The sequence below is a fragment of the Sorex fumeus genome, unplaced genomic scaffold, assembly GCF_029834395.1.
Source record: "Sorex fumeus unplaced genomic scaffold, SorFum_2.1 ptg000007l, whole genome shotgun sequence".
Lineage (NCBI taxonomy): Eukaryota > Metazoa > Chordata > Mammalia > Eulipotyphla > Soricidae > Sorex > Sorex fumeus.
In genome coordinates this window covers 10,906,673-10,931,450 of record NW_026606064.1, presented here as the reverse complement: position 1 = coordinate 10,931,450, position 24,778 = coordinate 10,906,673, and the positions used below count along the sequence as shown (strand labels likewise).

The following is a 24,778-nucleotide window of genomic DNA, read 5'->3' as shown; positions in this document are numbered from 1 at the left end:
GCCTGTTTAGGGGGCAAACTTGGAGGGTGGTTAGGAAAATGGGGGCAGTGGTGGTGGGAAGGCCACCCTGGTGGTGAGATGGGTGTTGGAACATTCCTGTAACAAAAGCATCATGAACAACTTTCTAAACCACAGCGTCTAAATAAAGGGAGGAGGGGATAAAGCTCTCTTATGAGGAAAATAAAGATAGAAAAGACAGGGGTGGAACAAAGTCCCAGTAGAGCGACATGAGTAAGAACGCCCACATGGGGAAGATGGGGGTATTGCATGAGGGCACACCTGCAGGAAGGAGCCTTGAGTCTACTTCTCCCAGGCGAGATGCATCCTCCTCGGCCTCGGGAGGGGCACCTCACCAGGAGCAGCAGCACTGGGCTCCTCAGCTGTCCCTTCACCTGCATCAGTGCCCAGGCCTAGCACGGTCATGCGGTCTGTATCATTGGTGTGGGTCTGGGGGAGTCTTCTAGTGAGATGCCAGAGGAAAGTAGCACCCCAGGACCATGAGGCCCTTGACCACGTTGTCATTCTTGTCTGCCTCTGCCTTGTCGCCGTGTCTCCACAATGGGGTGGCTAGGGCCACCATGTAGCCCACTGTAGAGTCGTCCCAAAGGGCCCGGGCCCTACAGCTGTTCTGCCATAGGTGCTAGCCACAATGCAATAGATAGAGTTATAAGTGTATTATAAATATATTTTATATGTAATTATACATAAATAAATATATAATGTATACATGCAATGCATTTATAAATCATGATACATTATATTACAGAATATAATAATTCGCCTCAGATGAAGGCACAGTCTACTGAGTATTGTTACCTCTCAACCTTCTTATCCAAGATTCCCTTCCTGAGCTTGCACTAGTTCTCAGACATGGCCTTGATCGCCTCCATTTTATTCTCTCCTCTTCCTCCTCAGGCAGCTCCCAGCCTTCCTTGGTGGCTGAGACCAGGGTCTTCCCATCGAGATCCCTAAGCAGCCGCACGCAGCATTCATCATTGGGCACAGTTGGTCGTATACGCCACCTCGAAGCCCCAATTTTGGGCTCGCTCCACAAAAGCCAAGTCGGCAGCCTGCCTCTTCGCTCTCTGCAGTGATGCAATAAGAGGGTTTCTTCATCTCCTACGTGCAAAGAGACACACTCTGAAAGAAGAGTCGTCTCATCCACACCGAGTAATCTCTGAACAAGGAGTCACCTCATCCCCACATAGAAGTGTGACGGTGCCACAGCTCGGAGAGGCCTCACTGGTCGGTGGCGCCCAAGCCTGAGGACTTAGGATGGGTCCAAGCCTTAGTTCTTCAAGCTGCATAGCATTCCCCTTTGTATACATAGAACATCTTCAATGTTTTTGCGGGGCTGGAGAGATAGTACAGTGGTTAAGGCACTTGCCTTGTATGCAGTCAACCTGGGTTTGATCCCCAGCATCCCATATGGTCCCCTGGACACTGTCAGGAGTAATTTCTGAGTCCAGAGTCAGGAATTAGGCCTGAGCCTCGCTGGGTGTGACCCCCCCCACAAACAAAACAAACAATAAAACCAAACCCCAAAATGATGTTTTTGCAAATGACCTTCAAGATTTTGTTCTGCTGGAGCATTTCTCGGGAAATATTCAGGGGCAGATGCTCAGAGTCAGTCACACCACAGATAAAGTTGAGATATTCTGATATCAGCTCAGCACAGCTGTCTGTGATGAATACACAGTGGACAGAGAGTTTGATGCTGTTGTTCTTCTTGTTCTCAAAGAGCTCAAACAGAGGTGGGGGATGGGGAGGAAGGCCCTGAATTCCAACTGACCTTCTACAGAGAAGTGTTTGACTGCCACAAGGCCCTTCCAGGCATTGGCCAGACTTATAAAACTCCCCATATCCCTCCTGGGTGATGTCATCAGGATTTCTGGTGCACATGGGCTTAGTCTTAGTGAGTTCCTCCTGATCCATGTGTTTCTCAATCTTCTTGGTTTTCCTTCTCTTATCCTTACCACTGTCATCCTCCTCCTCGGAGCCGACATCTTCAGTCTTGGATTTCTCTTTCTCATCTTTCTCTTTCTCTTCTTCCTCACCTTTCTCTTCTTCTGCCTCATCATCACTTATTTCTCTCTCTTTTTTTTTCTCCCAATAGAGGGTGATGGGGTAACCAACAAACTATGAGTTCTCCTTCCTGTTTATTTCACTCTCCTTTCCTCCACATATTCTGACTGATCTTCTTTAATATGGAGGATCACTTTGGTGTCCCAGTCAATAGGCTCACTCAGAGAAGTCACAACTAAGTACAAGACGAAATGAAAGGTTGACTGACACAGCCAAGAGGGTTTTTTTTTTTTTGCATCACACCCAGTGATGTTCAGGGGTTACTCCTGGCTTTGCGTTCAGGAATTACTCCTGACAATGTTTGGGGACCATATGGGATGTCAGGAATTGAACCCGGGTCGGCCGCTTATAAGGCAAACACTCTACCTGCTGTGCTATTGCTCCAGCCCCCAGCCAAGATGTTTTAACCAGAAGTCAAACCCAATCATCTTAACAAAGTCAACTTATTTTACGCGTCATCATTGTGCTTTGTGATCACAATCACTTTCTCTGCTCTCAGGTAAGCAAAATGAAGCGAACACCAAATTGCCCAATCATGGAGATGTCTGCATCAGCCTGGAAAGCATCCGCAAATGCCTTAGCATCAGATTTGGCAACAGTCCCCAAATTCTTTATAAGATCAGATTTGGTCGTGACAGTGCCTGAGTTCCTCAGAATCAAGGAGTATTCCTGGGGATTTGGGATGGTGTCAATTTTCAGTTCTTTACTACTGTTCAACTTGGAAGGGTCGGTCAGTCCTCTGGGCTAATCTTGTCCAAGGCATCCGAAGCATTACTGATGAATTCCCGGAGAAATATTTTCTTGTTGGAATGAAAGGTATTGATGAAGTGAGACATAAATTGGGGGATTTCTGCCTGCGAGGCAAAAAGTCTCCATCCCCTCCTTTCCATGGTGTACTTCCTCGACATCTTGAAAGAGAAGAGTTGTAAATACTAGCTGGACAGTCTCCAGCTCATGTGCCAAAACAGTGCTGAATGGGGGTAACTCAAAAGAGCCAGATGGAGTGAGTGAAACTTTTTTTTTCTGACTAACTCTTCAAGGTACATTTTTAAAAAAATTTTTATTGAATCACCCCGTGAGATAGTTACAAGCTTTCATGTTTGGGATACAATCACACAATGATCAAACACGCATCCCTCCACCAGTGCACATTCCTCACCACCAATATCCCCGGTATATCCCCCCTTTCCCACCCTCCCACTGCCTCCATGGCAGCCAATATTCCCCCATACTCTCTCTCTAGTTTTGGACATTATGGTTTGCAATACAGACACTGGGAGGTTATCATGTTTGGTCCATTATCTACTTTCAGCACACATCTCCCACCCCGACCAGTTCCTCCAGCCATCATTTTCTTAGTGATCCCTTCAGATGGAGTGCTTTTTAGTTAACTTTGGGAACTGTAGCCTCATAACTCAAATCATACATCAGGGTGCTTCATCCCACACCCTGATGCTCCAGATGCTCAAAGGGCTGCAGCCCATGCTTTGCATGTGGATGTTTTGCACGTGGGAGCCCCAGGTTCAATCCCTGGCACCCCATGGTCCCCTGAGCACTGCGAACAGCAACTCCCTAGCAACCCAACCAGTAGTAGTCCCTGAACACTTCTAGGTGTGGCTCCAAAACAAAACTGAAAATTGATAACACACCAACTGCGGCAGAGGTCAAGTGAGTGGATTCAGGTGCTCTGGGCTGTAAGTCAGAATCAATGACTATTTCCAATTGCTACACCCTGGTGGCCTCAAGCTTCTGTCCTTGTGATGCTGCAGGTGCCAATCACTAGGGGGCTCACCCCAGGTGAAGGGTCCGTAAAAAGAAATCCCATGAAGTTGTGTAACATGGCAGTCACCTCATGGTATAAGGGTAAATGATAAATAGTCTCCCTTGGCACAGGAGGAGAACAAGGACATAGGTGTAACATAATGTACATGACAAAAAATAAGTGCAATAAGAATCTGTCACTGTGAACGGTCCTGCTGTGAGTTAGCATCATGAGTAGAAGTGCTGATATACCCAGCGGGTTTTTCGGCCCCTGCAGACTTGGGTTTGTGATTCCAACACTAAACATAAACTCTCTCAGGAAGACCGTAGCCCTAAAGACTCTCCACAGCAGAATCTCTAAGAAATGTCCGATCCTGGTGTAAAAAAAAATAGAAAGAACATAGGAAAACAAAATCTGCTACTGCAAGAATCAGCAGAAACACTAGACAATAGAACCTGCCCCCAAAAAGACAGAAGTGATTGGACTTAGCAGCAAAACACAGAATGTCTGAAAAAAAAAATCAAGGAGGCTTACAAGGGTGAACAAGTGCCCAGTCAAATAGTAGATCTGGGGAAAAAAAAACTTCTAGAAATGAACAACTGTCACTGTCACTGTCACTGTCCTCCCGTTGTTCATCAATTTGCTCGAGCGGGCCCAGTAACGTCTCCATTTTGAGACTTCTTGTTACTGTGTTTGGCAAATGAACAACAGAAACTAGAAATTGCAGAATTAGAGGCACGAGCCACGTGGGAGATTGTATGAAGCTGATGAGATCATTAGTTAAATATAAGGTGGAACTGCAAAGATTACCCTCATTACAGTGCAGAGCGAGCTGGATAATAAAAAGGAGACAGAAAGAGACAGAGACTAGAGTACAAAGACTGAGTGTGTTCGATGGGAATGCTAGAAAGAGAGAGAGAGCAAAGCCCAGGCAGAGGAACTATGTGAAGACATCATAACTGCACATTTCCAGGAGTTGCTGAAAGGCATCAGACTTGACATTCAGAAAAAACAATGATTCCTAAACACTGAGAGGGAAATAACCCCACATCTGTGGATGATTCAGGGGAAACAAGAAGAGGGAGAGAGACAGAAAGAATGATTGAATGAGAACTCACCTCTAATGGGGCAGCGCTTATGGACTAGAGCGATAGCAATAGCAGAGCGAGTAGGGCGTTTGCCTTGCACGCTGCCGACCCTGGTTTGACCCCTCCATCCCTTTCGGAGAGCCTGGCAAGCTACTGAGAGTATCCTGCCTGCACGGCAGAGCCTGGCAAGCTACCCATGGCATATTTGATATGCCAAAAACAGTAACAACAAGTCTCACCATGAGGGCGTTACTGGTGCCCGCTCAAGCAAATTGATGAACAATGGGCGGACAGTGCTACAGTGATAATATTTTTATAATCCAACCACTCTACTGTCTTACTACATACTGTTATATTTTTAAAACCATTTTTTAATTTTTTATTTTTTTATTAGTGAATCTGCCGGGACTGGAGCGATAACACAGCGGTAGGGCGTTTGCCTTGCACGCAGCCAACATGGCCGACCCGAGTTCGATTCCTCCGCCCCTCTCGGAGAGCCCAGCAAGCTACTGAGAGTATCTCGCCCACACGGCAGAGCCTGGCAAGCTCCCCGTGACGCATTCGATATGCCAGGCACAGTAACAACAAAGTCTCCAATGGAGACGTTACTGGGCCGGCTCGAGCAAATCGATGATCAACGGGAGGGCCTTTTTTTATTAGTGAATCGGGCTGGAGCGATAGCACAGCGGGTAAGGCGTTTGCCTTGCAAGCAGCCAATATGGCCGAGCCAAGTTCGATTCCTCCACCCCTCTCGGAGAGCCCGGCAAGCTACTGAGAGTATCTTGCCCGCACAGCAAAGCCTGGCAAGCTCCCCGTGACGTATTCAATATGCCAAACACAGTAACAACAAGTCTCATGATGGAGATGTTACTGGGCCCGCTCAAGCAAATCGATGAATAACGGGAGGACTGTGACCATGATTAGTGAATCACCGTGAGGTACAGTTACATAGTTACAAACTTTTGTGCTTGCGTTTCAGTCATACAATGATCAAGTACCCATCCCTCCACCAGTGCCCGTTCTCCACCACCCCATCCCACCTCTGTGGCAGGACATTCCCTTTTGTTCTCTCTTTCCTTTTGGGTGTTGTGGTTTGCAATAGAGGTATTGAGTGGCCATCGTGTTCAGTCTATAGTCGACATTTGGCATGCATCTCCCAACTCTCACATGCTGGGGGAAAAGGCAGCTCAGATAGAGAAGGGAACACCAAGTAAAGGGTGTTTGGAGGACCCACTTGGGTTAAACTTATTTTTATTGAGGTACCTGGATTTACAGTACCGTTAGGCATACTTTTCATGCATCCATCAAACCAACACCACACCCATCCCCAGATGACCTGCTTCTCTCCACCAGCATCCTAATGGCCCCTCCCATTCCTCCCCACTCCCCACCCCCAGATAAGCTCAGTTTTCTAGACAAAATCTCCAGTTCTGATGACTTTAGCCACTTGTTGTTCCCTTCCACTTGTGTGTTTATCTCCCACATCTGAGAGATGTGTTTTAAAAACAATTTTTATTGTGGAGGTGGTGATAGCTACACACACACACACACACACACACACACACACACACACACACAAGAATAGAGCTAAACTGAACCGTGTGACAGCAACTACACAGGTGGCTAATTTTCCAACAGGAACAGTGAGGGGAAGGTCACTCCAAGTGGTCACCACCAGGGCTGCTCCCGGCAGGCAGGCTGGAGTCAGAGTCCAGGACCAAACTCCAGGTTCGCTTGCATGCAAAGCATGTGCTCTCTCCCTCTGAGTCATATCCCCGGTACCTATATTTCAAATGCACAATTCAATGACACATTTATGAAATAAATTAACCTAGAATTCTCTCAATGATAAATCCCTTCCAAGAGCAGAAGTGTAATAAAACCCAGAGGCTTAACCCACCCAACTTCACCACCTGCATTGTTTTCCTCCCCTTGGGTCAAGAACAAAACAAGGATGTCTGTTCTCTCCACTTCTATTTACTATTGTGCGGGCGGCTGAAACAATTAGACAAGAAAAGGAAATTCAAGGCATCACGTTGGAAAGGAAGAAGTAAAGCTATCTTCATTTTCATGTTTTTTTTATAGACAGAAAATCTCAAGGAATCGACTATTAGACTAGAGACATCCAGCCTAATTGCAGATTACGATCAACATTTTAAAAAATGGACCGTGTTTCTAGAGATGAGCCATGAATTGTCCAAAAGTGGATTCAAGAAAATAATTCCCCTCCTAATAGTATAAAAGTATAAAAATACGAATACATCTAACCAAAGAACTGGCAAAACCTATTATCTGGAAACGACAAAGAATTATGGAAATAGCTTCAGGAATACTTAAAGAGTAGCACGCCTGTTCACAAACTGGGGACTTAAGATGGCAGTAACGGTACATTTCAAATTGATTTTCAAATTCCATGTAACCCTTCTCAAAATCCCAGTTGGCTGTTTTACAGAAACTGGCAAGGTGATCCCAAAACTTATAAAAATGGAAGGTACTGAGAATAGCTGAGACAAACTTGGACAAGAACAAAGTTGGCGAGCTCCCACTTCCTGCTCTTCTGAGTTAGCGCAGAGCTATTGCAATCGAGTCAATGTGAGACTGGCATGATGATCGACATATGGATCAATGGCACGGAAATGTCAATCTAGAAATCAACCAGGACATTCATGGGAAAGGATGCCAAGGCAGTTCAGTGGGGAAAGAATAGTCTTTTAACAAATGGTGTCGGAATGACTGGATATCCACGCACCAGAGAATGGAATTGGGTCCTGGGGAAAGACTGGAAGGTCGGAGCACATGTGTTGTACATGGGAGGTCCAGGTGTGAGCCCAGTACTTCCTGGTCCCTTGGTGCTGCCAGGAATGACCCCTGAACCCTGCTGAATGTGGCCCCAAAACTAAGCAAGAATGAGGTTGGAACTTTTCCTTAAACCACCATAAAATGAAGTTCAAGTGGATCATGAATGGATGATCTTAAATGTAAGAGCTAAGCCTATAAAACTCTTCAGAGAAAATGTATTCATCTTAATAATCTAGGGTGAGGCAGAATCCCCTTCACTATGACACAAAGCACAAGCAACCAGAGGAAAACGAAATTAGGCTTCAACAAATTTTAAGAATTCAGTTTTCCAAAGAACACAGTTACGGAAGAAAAAAACAGGGCCAGAGAGAAGTACGGGGCTTAAGACCTTTGCTTTGCATCTTGGATCCCTGGCACTGCGTGTGGCCTTCCTGAGCACGGCCAGGGGTCATTCCTCAGTCCAGTACTAAGAATAGCTTCTGAGCACTAGCTGATGAGACCCAGCCCTGCCCCATGAAAAACTAAACACACACACACACACACACACACACACACACACAAGCACAAAGAAAGCAGGAGACAAATCCCGAGTGGAGACGAGATCAGCACAGCCGACAAAGAAACAGAATCCAGAAGACCTAAAGAACTCTTAAAATCTAGTATTAGAAAGCAAATGACCTCCTCAAACAACAGGCAAAGGGTCTTCACATTTCTCCAAGGAAGACAGACAAGTGGTCAATAAACAGACTATACAACAAAAGAGGAATGAAGTACATACGGCCCAGTCTCGGCCATCCGGGAGACACCCCCCTAAAGGGCCACGAAACAGCATGTGACACCCACCAGCTCAGCTGCCACCTGAGGTTGAAATAGGAAGGCGGGGGCCAGGGGCGGGGAGGACAGGGAAGTCCCAGTCCTCACACACTGCTGACAGGGAACAGGGGCAGGGCACTCTGGGAACAAGTGGGGCAGTTTCTCCAGGTAGGAACAGCAATGCCATCTTTACAGATCCCCCAGGACAGCAAAGGTCTTTGTTGTTTGGTTGGTTGGTTGATTTGGGGGCCAAAGCCAGCAGTGTTCAGGGCTTTCTCCTGGTTCCATGCACAGAGATCACTCCGGGTTGGTACTCAGGAACCATTAAGGTCCCAGGGATCAAACCTGGGTTGTCTGTGTGCAAGGCAAGCATCCTGCCTTGACTCTCTCGGACCTCATGCCATGACTAGTCTTCTTTTTTTTTTCTTTTTGGGTCACACCTGGCGATGCACAGGGGTTACTCCTGGTTTATGCACTCAGGAATTACTCATGGCTGTGCTCAGAGGACCATATGGGATGCTGGGAATCGAACCTGGGTCAGGCCGCGTGCAAGGCAAACACCCTACCCACTGTGCTATTGATCCAGCCCCGCAGTGCCCAGTCTTCCACAAAGGTTCTAGAACATTCTGCGCCTTTGCTGATGCAGTCTTCCAGGGAGTGTTGCTGTCTTCAGGGGTAGTGAGAAACCCGGGAAGGGGAGGCCATGATGGGTAGGACACCTTGAAGCCTGGGGGTCTCACTGGTGAGTGGACACCAAGACCAGAGACCTGGGTGCAACTGGCCCCTTGGTGCCACCTCTTCCAGGCTCCCTCTGGCCGGGCTTGCCTCTTAGCGTTGCAGGGGCCCCCACTCCACTCCCTGCTCCGCCAAGCTGTGTCCTGAAGGGTCCCCCAGAGATGGGTCCCCCCCAGCCCCACCCCCACCCACCCAGGTTGAGAGAAACCTGTCTGCAGGAGGAAGTATATCTCGGCAAGGTGTTTGCTGCGGGGGCCCCTGGGTGGCCGAGGGCCAGCACAGAGTGCTGACGGGGGGCGTGGGAAGGAAGGAAAGGGGCTGGTGTTTGAACAGCTGGGCTGGATCAGGGGGCGGCCTGGCCAGCTCTCTCCCTCCTTCCTTCCTGCCCAACACCCCTTCCTACCTGGGGTGCTGGCTGTGGGATGGCGGGTTCAGAGAGCTTCGGGTCTGCATGGCGGCACTTTCTGTCCTCAGATTGTCGGAGTGGGGTTGGGGGGGGAGTGGACTATGCTCTCCCCTCAGAGGGTCTGCAGGGCTCGTGAACTCACAGGTGATCTGGTGTGTCGGTTGGGGTTCCACACGGAGGGGCTTGCAGGGAGGAGGGGGACCCTGATGAATTCATCAGTAGCTGACTTAGTGCGAAGAATATACAGGCGCCGTCAGACTTCCGGCCCCCCAGCAGCCCCAGAGACAGGCCTGATGGGGGGGCGCATCCACACTAAAGATGATCCCAGACTAAAAGCATGGACCCCCAAAGTTTCTGGGACCAGGGCTGCTGCCCCAGGCCTCCTGGACCCGGCTCTCCCACAGCTATCCTAGGGAACGGCAGCCCCTGGTGGGAGGGGCGAAGGGAGGGGGGTCCCTGCAGCCCCTCCCAGCCCTGCAGCCCAGGGTTCTCTCCACGGGATGAGCCAAGACCCAGTTCAGGGGTCTATCAGCCCCCCATCGCCGACACCTGAGAGTTTGGCGAATCCCTTGCCCTCCCAGGAGAGGGAAATTGAACTTTCCAGAATATTCCCAAGATGCACTCAGACCTCCCAGGCAGAAGGCTTCTTTAGGGTGCTCCTGACCCCCCTGAGTGGCAGCCGGCACTGCACTGGCACCCCCAGCTGAGCCTGCAGGCTCCCCGGGGAGGGAGCCTCCTACAGGTATGTGTGTGCGTGTGCGTGTGTGCGTGTGTGTGTGTGTGTGTGTGTGTGTGTGTGTGTGTGTGTGACCATCAAGAATCAAAGGACCAGGCCTGGAGCAGGTTGCTGCATGGGCCCCCTGTGTTGCTCCCACTCCCCCGTCCAGCCCCCCTCAGTGGAGGTGAGGAAGCCCCCATATCCCATCCTGTGTCTAGACTCTCAGGGGCTCCCTCCGGCTCCAGGGCTGGGGAGGCTGCAGGGCTGGGGCAGGGGGGCGGGGAGGCATCCCGGGGCTGTGCTCCGCTGACTTTGCTCTTTTTCCCGGGCTGGATCACAGCCGGGAGGAGGCTCCGAAGGAAGGAAGTGGGAGGACTGGAGCACGCGGGTGGCCCCGGGCAGGTGGGGCTCCTGGCTAGGGTCCCCGGGAGGAATCAAAACACACGATCCTTCTCTCTCCATGACAGGGTCCCTTCCCACCTGCGCCTAGATCCTCTCTAATGCCCCGCCCCCCCACCGGCAGACAAGCATGAGGACGGTGCTCAGGGGGCCAGCAGGCCCGGGCATGCGGACTCGGCCAGACCAGGGTTTCCAGACTCCCGCCCTCGTGGCAGTGGCGGCCGGAGCAGCAGGAACGTGGACCCAGGGCCCAGGGAAGTGGAGCCGCGCCCAGGACCTGGGCGCTGATTCCTGGGGAGGGGGGTCCAGGCGGCTGGACCTCGCCTCTGCATGCCCTGGCTTCTTGTGCCGGCTCAGCCCCTCCTCCAGGGTGCTGCTCTGCTGACCAGGTCTGGCCCAGGTGTGGCCTCCTGAGCCGGACAGTGCTGGGCTTGGTCCATCGGGCTCAGGGTCTGTGCGTCCCAACAAGTGTTTCAGCCGCTCTGGGTCTCACTATCTCCACTGACAGAACGCCAAGGCAGCTGATCCTCGAACAACGTGGGGGAACACGCAACTTGAACACACAACTCACACATACACATACTCACATACACACCTACTCACAAACATATGCACATTCACACTCACCCTCCCCACACACACTCACATTCATATAACCACACTCACATACTCGCAAATATATGCACATTCACACTCACACACACACACACACTCACACACACACTCACATACTTGAAAAACTATGCACATACACAGGCACACATATAGTCACATTCACATCTACACACTCAGACAGACACTCATGTCCTTACACACACACACATACACACACTGCACTCATACATTCATGCACACTCACACATGCTCACATGTACAAAATTACACACATACACACACAAACACACTCACCTCCTCAGACTCTCACATACACGCATATCCCAACTCAAATATTTACAAACACACACTCACACACGTTCATATACTCCCAGACTCCTATTCACAGATACTCACACTCTCACTCATACTCTCACCCACTGACACACACCCCCACACAATCCAGCTCCACACTTTCTCCTGTCCTCACAGTCCCTGACTTTGGTGCCAAGTTCCTGCATGGCCCCCTCCAAAGACAAGGCAGAAACACAGGCACTCTTGACCGTGTGGGGTGCCAGGGACCCCTTCTTTACACCCCACCTTGGTCTGTGCTCATTAATTAGAGAGTTTGGGAAAATAATCTCATCTTCCTGACCCTCATTTCTTGAAAAAATATATATATATTTAATTGGACCATTGGACTATAAAACCCAGCTCCCGGAAGAGAACAGCTCAGAGTCTCCTGCCCCTGTGCCTGGCTGTCTTCGCCAGGGCCCCTTGGAGGGAGCGGGTTGAGTTTTCCTCCCCACCCCGACGAGGGCTCCAGTTGCCGAAGACCTCCAGAACCAGCCACCACCATGCTGAGACCACTCTCCACACACATGAAAGTACCAGCAGAGAAACAAAGGCACGCGGATCCCGAGGCTGAGATCTCCAAGCCTGCTCGGATTGGGGCTGAGCATCCTCCACCCAGATCCTCCAAATTCTAGTAGGCAGGAGTCACACCCACCAACTGGCCCCCTGGCGCCGTGTAATCCCATCAACGGCCAGGACCCAGAGACTATAAAACCCAGCTCCCGGAAGCGCGTGGCTGCATTCGCGGCTGTGCGACATCTTATTATCTCATTCTAGCTTTGGACAACCTGCCAGGCTACGGAATGTAACCTGCCCACATGGCAGAGTCTGGCAAACTCCCTGTGACGTACCCAATATGCCAAATACCAGTAACAATGATGGGTCTCATTCTCCTAAAGAGCCTTGAATATAGCACTTTCTTAAAAATCTCAGGGCTAGGATGAAGGAGACGTTACTGGGGCCTGCTCGAGGCAATGGACAAACAACAGGATGGTCGTGATCATGAATTGGAGCACTGGGAGATGCACAGTTACAAAGCTGTTCATGATTGGGTTTTAGTCATGAGATGTTCCAACACTCAGTGTCCCCAGTTATCTGCCCCTCCCCCCATGGCGGGCACTTTTCTCTTCTCTCTCCCTCCCCCCAATCTCTCCCTCCCTCCCTCTCTCCTTTTGCCTGACCCTCAGGTTTTAGCAACAAATGTGCCTACTGTGAGCATCTAGGAACGGCGGAGACCTAGCCCCAGCGCCCAGAGCACAGGTCGCCCATAACCTGGACCACATCTGCTCTTGCTCAGCCTCTAGCTTCGACTCGTCGCATCCCAGACAGACGTCGTGCTCTGGATGGGGCCACTTGCCCGTAGGGAGACCAGGGAAGGTGGCGTCAGGCTCCATCTGGTGAGACTTGGGCTCCCCAAGTTCACAGTCAGTGCTGGAAACCCCAGAACATTGGCAAGTAGAGGCGATTCCTTCCGGCAGAGAAGAAAACCAGGGGCTTCCAGGCAGGGGGAGAAGCAGACACCGATCCTGGGCCTTGGCCTGCGGGCGGTTGGTAGACCAAAGGGTTTGCAAGAGGACAGATCTAGGGTGGAATCTGGAGCCACAGCTCACAGGTTGCCCCATGGGGCGCCCTCTGAGTCCTACCGGCCCCAGCCCCGGGAAAGCAGCTCCTCACGGTACAATGAGCAGAACCACAGGGCTGTGAAGGGGATTCCGAGCAATGGGTCGCTCACGTCCTCCAGGGAGTGAGGCCTTCTGAGGTTTCTCTTCCCTCTGCCTGCTCCTCAGCACTGCAGAACCAAGGGCGCCGTGGACATCCCTCTCCCTGGAGGACAAGTTCCCACAGCCAGGGCCACTACGGGGCCCAAATGGCCATCTATTGAGATGCTCCAGTGTAGAATGCAGGAAGTGGGGACAACATCCTGATTTATGGAGCACACTACATAAACGGGTGGAATAAAGGTGCAGGGCTCCAGTGAATGCTGCTGCCGCTGCTGTTGTTGTTGTTGTTGCTGTTGTTGTTGTTGTTTTTAATCAAATAAATAAATGGAGACAGGGAAAGATGGAGGGATGGCTGATGGGAGGGAAGGATGAAGTTATCTTAAAGGAGAGGGATAGCGAGGGATGGAAGGAGGGAGGGAGGGATGAGGGGATGGGAGAAGGTGGGTGGGTGTAAAGAAGATAGAGCAATGGAAACTGAGAAGAGATAGTTGACTGGCCAACTGGATGGAAGGATAGGAGAAGAGAGGGTTGGGTGAAGGAATGAGGGAGGGATTAGAGACTGGAGAAATATTCGGATGGTAGGAAAGGAATGGAAGAATAAAGGAATGGAGAGATCAAAGGACAATGGGGAGGTAGAATGGGAAAGAAAGAAGTGAATGGATGGAAGGAGGAATGGGAGGAAGGAAGGAAGGAAGGAAGGAAGGAAAAGAAAAGGAAGGAAAGAAAGGAGGGAGGCAAGCAGGAAGGAAGGTAGGAAGGAAGGAAAGGAGGAAAAGGAAGAAGGGAGGGAGGAAGGAAGGAAGGTGAGAAGGATGGAGTGGGGTGGGGGGGAGGAGGGAGGGAGCATGGGTGAGCTCATGGTTGGCAGTTTGGAGATGGGAGATGTGGATGGGGCGGGCAGCCTTTCAAGACAGCCCCATCCCTGCAATTCTGCATACAGGATGTGTGTGTGTGTCCTTGAAATCCAGGCCCAGAGATGTGCTCTGTGAAGTGTGGGAACCCGTATATGCCCATGGTACCTCAGGCTGGGAGCGGAGAGAGGCCGGCCGGTGAGGGGAAGGGAAGGAGGAAGAAAGGCGGCTCATTGATGAGCATCACACTCGAGCTATAGTCCACTGGGGAAGGTGCTTATCTTGCATGTAGCCCACCCGGGTTCGGTCCCTGGCATCCCATATGGTCCGTCGAGCACCACCAGGAGTAATTCCTGAGTGCAGAGCCAGGAGTAAACCCTGAGCACTGCTGGGTGTGGTCCCCCGAAAATAAAAGACCAAAAACACACCCCCAAAAGAGAAAACCTGTTTAGCATCAGTCTCCTCCGGGGCATCTGGGGACCACGTGGTCCCTCCCCACCAGCCCCCGGTTCTCCTCCGGGGAACACTGGCAGCCAAAGGCACAGAGTCCTCCCAGAGGGAACAGTGGACACTGGGTACTGGGAAGTGTTCGCAGTCCAGCCCAGAGCCTGGTGGGCTCCAGACCGCGAGGCCTGGGTTCTGGGCATAGTGCCCCCGGCTGACCCCCAGGGACCAGGCAGCCTCCCTGGGAATGAAGCTGCTTGGAAGAATTCAGCATTGTGGGCGGGAGCTGGGCAGCCCCTCCCGTGGGACCTGGACATGGCACTCACAGGGTCTCGGTCCCCCTTTGTTCCAACCCCAGCCCGCCCTAGGAGCTAGTCACTGATGAGGCTTTGCTCACTGCGGAAGAAAAACAACTTTATGGAGCTTTCCAGCAGCTCAGGATTTTCCAGGGAAGAACCAGCCATTGTCTTGAAATCATGCCCCTTCCGCTTCTGTTTTTGGCATTCAAGAATATCTCTTTCTTTCTTTCTTTCTTTCTTTCTTTCTTTCTTTCTTTCTTTCTTTCTCTCTCTCACCTTGTCTCATCTCATCTTGTCTTCTCACTTTTTGCTTTTGTTTTTGAGCTGCACCTGGGGGGTCCTCAGGGCTTACTCCTTGCTCTACACTCAGGGGTCCCTCTTGGTGAGGCTCAAGGGAGCCCCTGGGGTGCTGGGGCTAGAACCCGGGTGAGTTGTCTCCAAGGCAGCAGCCTGTCCTCTGTATTATCTCTCCAGCCCCAAACATCATCTATTTTCTGAAGTAAAAGCTGGCTAATAATGGTAATTGTGTCAGCCAATCTTCCTTTCGGTGATTAAATAAAGAATACCGAGGTGCTTGTGATTCTCTAGGGTCATATTCTGAGGGCGTTTCAGGGCTAGCTGGGATTCTAGCTGGGGCTGGGGAGACGGCTCTAAAGCCAAGCTTCCATCCCCGGAACTGCACGATTTATTCTGAGCACTGAGTCAGGAGTAGCCGGGTGGGGCCCCTAAACTGAGAGCTAGTTCAGAGGGCAGGAGTGCAAGCCCAGCACACTCAGAGCCTGGGTTGATCCCCACAGGAACACTGCCGGGAGTGACCCTAATCGAGAAGCCCCCCACCCCCCAAACCAAACCAAAACAAAACAAGCCAACAAAAAGAAACCAATTCCAGGCTCCCCGTGGTGCCAGGGGCTCTGGTGTGGAGCCCTGAGGCTGGGTTCGGGTTGGGGGCTCTGGGAGATGGGCCTGACCCTCCGTGCTGCCCCAGCGGCTCCATTTGACGCTCCATCTCCTTCTCCCAGGAACTCACTGCTCCAGACTCCCTGGAGACACTTCCCCCGCCCCCACCCCCACTCCCCCCAGCCCAGACAACTTCAGACAGGACAAAAGTGGGCGGACTCAGCACTCTGGGAAGGCCCATCTGGAGAGAGGCAAGTTCAAGTCCAACCCACTTGGGCGGGAGGGTTAGGGGCCAGGACCTGATGACAGACACGTGGGGCGCTTCAGAGCCTGTGTGCTCTCAGGTCCCGCCGGACAGGGCCCAGGACGCCGTGAGGGGACGACGGGAATGCGGGGACTAGGGCCAGAGTCAAGCGAGGCTCCCAGAGCAGCACCCCTGCTTCCCGTTCTCGCTTGCCCTGCAAACCCCTGACCTAGTGTCACATCTGTCCTTCCCCAGGCTTGCCAAAGAACATGAGGACTGGCCCGGGGGAGAGCCGCCAGCTCAGCATTTCCTCTGGTCCCACACCCAGTCCCGGGTCCCCCTCGGCTCCCAGCAGACTCCGAGGCGGCCTGGGGGGCCGTGCAGCTGCAGACAGGCAGGGCCCGGCCGGGCGCTCCGGTTTCCTGGAGCTGAGAGTTTGCACTCATTTATTATTTAGTGACTATGTCTTCATCACTGACTCAGGGATGTGGAAAGCCCCCCCCGGGGGGCGTCTGTGCTTCGGATGTCTGTCTGTGTGTCTTTGTATGTGTGTGTCCCTGGGTATCTGTGGGCGCCTCTATGCTGTACTCTGTGTACGTGTGTGTGTGTGTCTGTGCCTGCCCGTGCATGTGGGACTGGGGCTTTGCCTGTCTCCTGTGTCTGCATGCCCATGGTTGCTGTGTTTGTCTCTCCGTGTGTTTGTGTGTGTGTGTGTGTGTGTGTCTGTGGGAGTATCAGTATACATGTGTTTCTGTGTGTTGGTGTAACTGGGTATGTCTGTGTGTTTCTGTCTGTGTATCTGTGTGTTGGGGTGACTGATACATGTGTGTCGGTATGTCTGTGTATCTGTATGTTGATAGAATCGTGCTTGTCTGTTGCGTATTTGTATGATTGTGTATGACTGTGAGTTCGCATAACTGTGTGTGTATCTGTATGACTGTGTGTTGGTGTCACTGTGTGACTGTGTGTTGGTGTCACTGTGTGTGAGTGTACATTGGTGTAACTCTGTGTCTGTGTGACTGTGTCTTGGTGTCATCGTGTGACTATTGCTTGACGGTGTGTGAGTGTGTGTTGGTGTGAGTGTGTGAGCGTGTTGGTAAGAGTGTGTGTTGGTGTAACCCTGTGTTTGCATCTGTGAGACTGTGTGTTACTGTCACTGTGTGACTATTGCTTGATGGTGTGTGAGTGTGTGTTGGTTTGAGTGTGTGAGCGTACGCTGATATGAGTGTGTGTTGGTGTGAATCTGTGTGTCTGTATGACTATGTCTTGGTGTCACTGTGTGACTACTGCTTGACTGTGTGAGCATGTGAGTGTGTGAGCATGTGTTGATATGAGTGTGTGTTGGTGTGACTCTGTGTTTGTGTCTGTATGATTGTGTTTTTTAATGTCACTGTGTGACTATTGCTTGATGGCATGTGAGTGTGTGTTGGTGTGAGTGTGTGAGCATGTGTTGGTGTGAGTGTGTGTTGGTGTCACTGTGTGTGAATGTGCATTGGTGTAACTCTGTTTATATCTGAATGACTGCGTGTTGGCATCACTGTGTGACTATTGCTTGACAGTGTGTGAGTGTGTGTTGGTGTGTGTGAGCATGTGTTAGTGTGTGTGTTTGTGTGACTGTGTTTGTGTCTCACCTCCTGTGCCTTGGTCGCCTCCTCCTTCCCTACGCACCTTCCCGAGCTCCCCGAGGTGCCTGCGTGCCCTGCCTCACTGCCTCTGGTCTCTCCTGTCCGCTGGCCAGGCGCTGGCCAGGCGGCTGTCAGCCCTCTGTATCCGCCACAGTTAAGACAAACACAGTCCCCAGGATTTCCGCAGGTGCCGCCTCTGCCCCCAGGGCAGCCCCTACCGCCTCTGCGCTTCCTCTGAATTGTCCTTTTCCTCTTTCTGGCCTTGGGGTCAGGCCAGCTGCTTCCCCCACAGGCTGGGAATGAGGTGACAGTTGCCTCCTCCAGCTCCCCAGACAGGTAAGGAGTACAGGGCTGGGGTGGTCCACCCCATCCCCCAGCGTGACCTCACTTCCTGCCGGGGGGGGGTGGATGAGGAGGGCTGTAGGTCCCGGGGGTGGCTCTGCCCCCTTGTTCATACCTGAGTTCCTCCAGCAGGTCTTTGGCTCTAAAGGTGGCCCACGTAAGCCTGGAGGGACAGGAAGGGCATTGCCGCAGAGAGAGGGGTGCTGTCCAGGTGCGGGTGCAGGCCCGAGGCGGCAGTAGCTCACAGCGCAAGTCTCCTGGGCCCTGAGGTGGTTGGGGTGTGGTGAGGTGGGGGGCATCTTTGCTGGAAATGGTCTCAGCAGCCTGAGTGGGGATCTGAGGACCTGGCCCCGAGTCGGAGTCAGGCTTGACTCCCAGATGAACACCTGGGAGAGACTGATGTTGATGTCACACAGTGCAAAGGGAGAGCTCCCCACCCCCGATCTGCTCTCTGCAGGCTGAGCCCCAGGAAAGCTGATTGTGATTCAGAGAAAAGCCAGAGCCACTCCATAGAATAGGTCCGGGTCATTGAGGCCTGAGACCCAGGGGGCGTGGGCTTAGGGTCCTTTCTCCTTCACTGGTTGTCTTCATCAACCCCCTCATGGCTGATGCACCCCACTTAGAGAAGGGCCAACTGCACCCTTGAGTTCCCTCCTTCCAACAGCACCTCTACCTGGGACCCTCCTCCCAGACCCCGAGCACTGAGGCCTAACCAAAGACCTGGAGTATCCCATGACTCAAGGAACCTGGCCTAGGATGAATGGTCACACCCCTCTTGACAAAGTGGTCAGGGGCACGTTTGGGCCACACCTGGCTATGCTCAGGGCTTGCTCCTGGCTCTGTGCTTAGGGGTCACTCCTAAAAGGGCTCTTCATTGCCAGCTGTGCACAAGGCCAGGCCTCTCCACTGCAACAACCCTTGGGCCCTCTACAGCCCTTTCCTTGGTGGCCCACTTGGAATCCACATTGGTCTGCATTCTTGATGCGTGCCGATTCCGAAATCCCCCTTTCGTATTTCTCTCTTTCTTTTGGAGGGGCCACACCCACCTCTTTCGGGGTTCCTCCTGGGTCTTCACTCAGAGATCACTGCTACCACTACTTGGGGGGTCATATGGGATGCAACAAATTGCATCTGGGTCAGCCACATGCCAGGCAAGTGCCCTACCTGCTTTACTATCACTCTGCCCCTCAGCTCTCTTTTATACCTACTGTCCGATATTTTAGTGACTTTCTTCTCCCACTCCTCACCCCCAGATAGTGCTCAGGGGTACCCTGGGCATGGTTCCCAGTGACACTCAGTTAGCCAGATGCTGGCATCCATAAGGGCTACACCCTGCAGTGCCAGGGATCAAACTCAAGGTCTCCTGAAGTTAAGACACGTGTTCTGGTTTTGGAACTCTCTCTCCACCCTTCACTACTTTCTGGATAAAAAGTTTGAGGGTCTGGATCAAGAGTGTAATGGGTAGGGCACTTTCCTTGCATATGGCCAATGCAGGTTCCATCTCCAGTATCATATATGGTTCCCTGAGAGTCACCGGGAGTGATCCCTTAGTGCAGAGTCAGCAGTAAGCCCTAAGCACAGCTCAGTGTGGTTGGGAAAGCAAGGAAGGAAGTAAAGAAGGAAGGAAGGAAGGAAGGAAGGAAGGAAGGAAGGAAGGAAGGAAGGAAGGAAAAAAGAGAAAGAAAAAAGAAAAGAAAAAGGAAGGAAGGAAGGAAGGAAGGGCAGGAGGGAGGGAGGGAGGGAGGAAGGAAGGAAGGAGGGAGGGAGGGAGGGAGGGAGGGAGGGAGGGAGGGAAAGAAGGAAGGAAGGAAGGAAGGAAGGAAAAAAGAGAAAGAAAAAAGAAAAGAAAAAGGAAGGAAGGAAGGAAGGAAGGGCAGGAGGGAGGGAGGGAGGAAGGAAGGAGGGAGGGAGGGAGGGAGGGAGGGAAAGAAGGAAGGAAGGAAGGAAGGAAGGAAGGAAGGAAGGAAGGAAGGAAGGGAGAAAGGAAGAAGGGAGGGAGGGAAAGAAGGAAGGAAGGAAGGAAGGAAGGAAGGAAGGAAGGAAGGAAGGAAGGGGGGTGGGAGGGAGGGAAAGAGAAAGAAATGAAAATACAGGAAAAGAAAGAGGGAAAGAAAAAGGAAGAAATGAAAAGAAAGATAGGAAGGAAGGAAGGAAGGAAGAAATGAAGAGAAGGAAAGAAGGGAAAGAAAGAGAAAAGAAGGGAGGGAGGGAGGGAGGGAGGGAGGGAGGGAGGGAGGGAGGGAGGGAGGGAGGAAAGAGTCAGGAGTCAGCCCTTGAGTACTGCCTGGTATGGCCCCCCAAAAAGGGGAAGGAAGGGAGGCAGGGAGGAAGGAAGGAAGGAAGGAAGGAAGGAAGGAAGGAAGGAAGGAAGGAAGGAAGGAAGGAGGAAGTTTTGTTTAGATGGTAGGGGAAATCTCTCCATCTCTGGGCTTCTCTCTGAACTGGCCAAACGAGAGACCAAAACAGCATTAGACAAGCTAGAGAAGGAGAAATGAATCTCAGCCCACAGGTTAACAAGCAGGAGAACCTACAGGCTGGACATGCCAAGGGAAAGCCAGGCAAGCGGGCAAATCCATCTTGGGGTGTCAGAAGGGGCAGGGGAGGCCTGAGGGCAGAGAGGAGCGGGCTACGTCATTCCTCAGAGAATCAAAGGTGGCTGTCTCAGAGAGGGGATACAACCACGGTCAGCCTGCCTCTCACGCGCCTTGCCCCCACTCTTCTAGGTCATGGAAAGGGGGAGCAGTGATTGCTTCCTGATGAGGAACAGAATGAAGGGATGAGACAAGGACAAACACGTCTCAGCCTGGAGAGTGACATTCTCTGTGCTCAGGACGGGGGACCCTCTGTGGTGCTGGGGATCAAACCTGAGTCAGTAGCGCACAAGACAAGCGACCCCACCCCGTACTCTCTCGGGGCCCAGGGTTCAGGCTCTGAACTCCGAACGCCCTGCCTTCCTTCAGGGTGAAAAATGGCAAATTAAAAATTAACAGAGAGTAGAACTGCCTCGCTTCAAGTCTATAAACATTGGAGTGCTTTGTCATTATCACTGATTTCAGAATGGTCCGGGACCATTGGACCATGCTCGAGGATTTTCATCTTTGGAGATTGGTCACGGTGCGGTCCTCCCGTTATTCATCGGTTTGCTCAAGCGGGCCCAGTAACATCTCCATTGTGAGACTTGTTGTTATGTGTTTGGCATATTGAATATGTCACAGGTAGCTTTCCAGGCTCTCGGTAGCTGGCCGGGCTCTCTGAGGGGGGCAGAGGAATCGAACCCGGCTCGGCCAGGCTAGCTGCATGCCAGGCAAACGCCCTACCGCTGTGCTAGATTGCTTGAGATTTTGTTTCGTGATCTTGAAGGATAATTTTGGCAAATCCCATGTACCCCTGAAAATAATTTCATCTCATTTGATGTGTTTGTTAACTGTAGCTTCTGTTTACTCTCTGTCCTAACATGTGTGTGTGTGTGGCCAGCTTGCTCTGTAAGTTGAGAAAGGCTTGTGCAAGTTCCCCATGAAAATGATTGATTTACCTTTCTGTTATGCGCTTTCTACTCTTATTTATGTATTTCTACAGACCTATTTAAAAAAATAGACATTACCAAGCACCCCCAGGTGATCCATGAGCACAGAGAGTGTAGAAAAAATCTGAGCTGGTGACGGCCCTCAAACCGAACACAACCCAACCCAAATCCAACACCAAGAACAACAAAAATAATCCCAACAAAGCAACTCTTCTCCACGGTGCTCTCACTGTGGCTTCGCTGCATCACAACCATCTTCCTGCCCCATCTCCAACAGGGCATCCTAGGAGGCTTTCAGACAAGCTTTCTCCTCCTCCTCCTCCTCCTCCTCCTCCTCCTTCTCCTCCTCCTCCTCCTCCTCCTCCTCCTCCTCCTCCTTCTCCTCCTCCTCCTCCTCCTCCTCCTCCTCCTCCTCATCATCATCATCATCAAACTCTCTGCTCCAGCCACATCCAGTTGCCTGATCCTTCTGGACTGTGGAGCTCAGGAAGAGTTTGACCAAGCACCCTTGCTTCCAAGGAGCATCACACTGAAGAACACACCATCCTCTTCTTCTTCATAGGCCTCCTTGCTTTCTATTTATTCCTTCACCCATTCAGTCTGGCTCCGGTTTCCTCCCTCTTCCAGAGTGATGAGAGTTACAAGAGCTCTTGCTTTGAATTCAGCAGGCCAGGATTGATCCTGGGTCCCTCCTGTGCTTCCCTGAGCATCACCTAGAGTAACCCCCAAACGCTGCCTAGTGTGCCCCCCCAAAAAAACACCCTAAAACATGAATAAAAGAAAAGAAAACAAAACCAAAAAAAGCAAAGTGATGGTGCTCCTTAGCTGGGGAACGCCTGGTGGCAATTGGCTCCCTGATTAATTCTTGAACAATTCTTTTTTTTTTTCTTTTTGGGTCACACCCGGTGATGCACAGGGGTTATTTCTGGCTCAGGCACTCAGGAATTACTCCTGGCGGTGCTCGGGGGACAATATGGGATGCTGGGAATCGAACCCTGGTCGGCTGCGTGCAAGGCAAACGCCCTCCCCGCTGTGCTATCGCTCCAGCCCCTCTTGAATGATTCTTGCTATATATAAATAAATACATGCTTATTTCAAAATCAGTTGCATAACATGAACCCGAATCTCACTACCCAGAGGCAAAGGGTAAAAACATTTGGTACATGTCACGGAGGTGTCTGGAGAGAGCCGTGGCGTGCTTTGCCGGCACGGGAAAATATCACTCCTTCCTCTGAAGGAAAGATTTTTATACTTCCTTTTACTTGACAGTATAAAACATTCTGGGGCTGGAGAGAGAGCTCAAAGGGCTTGGCACGTGGGAGGCCTGGGTTCCAGCTCTGGCACCACATGATCCTCTGAGCACTGTGGGGAGCAACTCCCAGTACTCCTCCCACCACCCCCCCACCCCCAGGGCCCGCAGATTAACAGGAGGTGATTGAAGTCACTGTGAAATCAGTCTTGAACTGGACCTTCAATTTTTTGTGTTTCTTGTGTCTTTTTTTTTTTTTTTGCTTTTTGGGTCACACCTGGCGATGCACAGGGGTCACTCCTCACTCTGCACTCAGGAATTACTCCTGGCGGTGCTCAGGGGACCATACGGGATGCTGGGATTCGAACCCGGGTCGGCCACGTGCAAGGCAACCGCCTTACCCTCTGTACTAGTGCTCCAGCCCCAGAGACTGAACCTTTGGAGGGTGAAGAGGAGCCATTGTCGACACGCCCTGAACCCTCCCGGCATTTCTCAGGAGACCCAGGATAACAATCCTCCATTTGCTTCCCCAGAACACTAGGGAGACCACATTAATATTCAGATCTTGTTTCAAAGAGGCCCAGAGGCCAGACAGTGCATGCGCCAACCCAGTAGTTGAACTGAAAAATAAAAAAAAACCCAAAAAACAAAATGATAATGCCTCCTGTTTCCCATTTCCCACAGTTTCCTTTTCCTGGGGAGCTCAGGAGCTGGTTTCCTTCAAGGCCATGCAGGGGAAGGGACTATGGAGTGTTCGGGCTCTTGCCAAGAGCGCATCCTTCTTCTCTTGCTTTGTTTTCCAATAAACCCTGATTTATAGCTGGTTTATAGCTGACTGCCCCCCCCCCGCCGCTTTTTTTTAACTTGATTTTGATCAAGTCTAAGCAAATAAGTAGATACATGTTACAGGTTATTAGAGAAGTTTTTCCACTCTAAAATAGTGACATATCGAATATGAATACGCCACCAGTAGCTTGCCAGGCTCTGCCGTACAGGCAGGATACTCTCGGTAGCTTGCTGGGCTCTTCGATGTATATATATATATGTATATATATATATATATATATATATATATATAGAGAGAGAGAGAGAGAGAGAGAGCACTGTAGCACTGTCCTCCTGTTGTTCATCAATTTGCTCAAGCGGGCACCAGTAACATCACACAAGTAATTGTGAGACTTGTTACTATTTTTGGCATATATGTATTTCCCTCTATGATTTGTTGCCTGCTGTCTGATCCCCATAAAATATGACAGTAACAAAAACGGGTCTCATTCCCCTGACCCTTAAAGAGCCTCCAATACAGCAGTTTTGTTGGGAAAGACAAGTAAGGAGAGGCTGCTAAAATCTCAGAGCTGGGACGAATGGAGACGTTACTGGTGCCTGCTCGAGTAAATCAATGAACAATGGGATGACAGTGATACAGTGAAGAATAGAGACACAGGAGACAACTACAAATGAATGTGGTTGGGGCTGGAGAAATAGTACAGCAGGCTAGGACCTTGCATGCCACTGGTGGCCTGGGTTCCATCCCCATAACTACATATGGTCCCCTGAGTGATCCTTGAGCACAGAATTGGGAGTAAGCCCTGAGCACCGCTGGCTGTGGCCCCAAAACAAAACAACCAAGAAGAATGAATGTGGTCGCATTGGATTCCAGAGGGCCTTTCAGCATGCACCTGTGTCGTGTGTTGGCTGCCACACAGGCAGGAAGTGAGGGAGCAAAGGTGACTGTGGGTGCCAAGGAGGAGTTTCTCGCTCTGCTTGCTGAGAGGACACGGAGGAGGGAAACCCTGGGAGCGTGTAGCCCTCCTGCCCCTCCAGGGCTTG

General features: G+C 51.3%; 1 pseudogene; it reads right to left on the bottom strand.

Annotated features, from left to right (window-relative positions):
- LOC130043001 (heat shock protein HSP 90-beta-like) overlaps nucleotides 1-24,778 on the bottom strand; it is a 157,219-nt pseudogene that overhangs the window by 5,024 nt on the left and 127,417 nt on the right.